Below are 1720 nucleotides of genomic sequence, written 5' to 3' on the forward strand. Positions count from 1 at the left end.
ATTCTGGTTCCCGGTTCCTATCAGAAGCTGGGTGACAGGACTCCTATTCAGGCTCCCAGCACCCCGCTGGCACTCAGTGGAGAGCCCCTCATTTTTCCTCAACTGTTGTCACTCGCCTGCCTTACTTTCCACGTAACCCCAGGGCCTCGCCGTGACCATCTGAGAAACGCGGGGAGTGGGAACGATTTCCATGTCTGAAAGCTCTACGCTGGCAAACCGCGCAGACCACAGCTGGCCTGCAAAACACACAAACTATTCTTGTCCACCCGAGTTGCCTATGACAACAGAACCGTCTGACCACCTGTGATACAGCAAGGGGGGGGGGCGGGGGTGGTTCCGGCAGCCATGCTCAGAACGGGGGCTTCCTGGGCAGGCCGCCAGGCACCTCCCCGCCCGTGATGCTGGACGGCACATCTTATCGTCACAAAGGTCGGCCCCCTCCTGCGCCTCAGCTGTCATAAAGGAGAAAAAGGCACACAGAACATCTTGCAACTCAACAGCTCTACCGATAATGGACAGGGAGTGAACAGGAAAACACACATCGATTTTGCTGTTAACTCCTCAGGGAAAACTTCTGGTCCCCCAGACTACGGGCAGAGGGAAAATGGCTGCTGCTGTGAGTGTCGCTACCAAAGCTTTCTCACTTCTGGTTCAGAGGTAAACAAGAGCGACCCAGATCAAAACACAGCAGACAGAGGCCACGTTCGCATGTCCCAGGGCAGCTGCCCTATCCCCAGTGACTTCTCCCACACGGGACTGGAACTGGGCTGCCAGCTGCGAGCAGTGAGTGCCCTGTGCCCTGCCGCACATAGGCTCGAGAATGGCCAGGAGAATCCTTGCCGTGAGTTTCCACTCTCGCTGTAACCATCTTTTTATAGAATAAACAAAACGCAAAAACAAATCTTTTAATTCATGAGCTGGCTATTCTGCATTGCCAATGACTCAGCAGTCCGGTGTGTCAGAAACGAGATCCGAGCCCCCTCGGGAGTGCCCGGATCTCTTCCAGGGACTAACCGGAACCAGTAAGTAAAATATACATGCTAGAAATTAAGCCGTTTGATCATTACAAAGAGAATGATTAAGGCAGAGTTTACAAAACGCCCCTTGGATCTTTTGTGAGTAAAGACAGAAAAAACGACTCCCTGTTCAAAGAAAACAGTCAATTTCAAAACTTTGAGATTACAGGATTTTTAAAATGTAGTTTTTAAACACGGTACACAATGCATTAGCCTAAGTCTTGCCTAATAAAATCCTGTTTTGAGGACTAACAAAAAGACACAGTAAATGCACCAGAATAACAAAGATTTGAAACTTCACTCCCAAAGGCTTGACCAGCGCTCCCCAGAGCTGGCTGACCCGCTCGGTCCACTTCGTGAACTCTCGCTTCAGAGAACGCGAAGGTCCACGCCGGCGCGCTCCGTGCCCCCCGGGCCCTCCGGTGACTCGATGGACCAGGAGGAACAAGGCCCAGGGCTCCGCCACCCACTTAGCGGAGCCCGGGTCAGCAGGCGCAAGGCAGAGGCGAGTGCGGCCGCCGGACCGGGAGACCCCGCTTCTGCCTCTCAACCCGCAAATCGCTTCTGCGCTTTGTTTTATCGGGATCCTCCGGGAGGAGTGGGACGGGGACTTTAAGAGGCCCGGTCAGGCACCTGCCCCGGGCCCGTGCGCGGCCCGTCCGTCGGTCAGCTGGCCGCGCGTCCGCACCCCCGGGACCCCGCCC

This window comes from Pteropus vampyrus, unplaced genomic scaffold (assembly GCF_000151845.1).
Source record: "Pteropus vampyrus isolate Shadow unplaced genomic scaffold, Pvam_2.0 Scaffold211, whole genome shotgun sequence".
Lineage (NCBI taxonomy): Eukaryota > Metazoa > Chordata > Mammalia > Chiroptera > Pteropodidae > Pteropus > Pteropus vampyrus.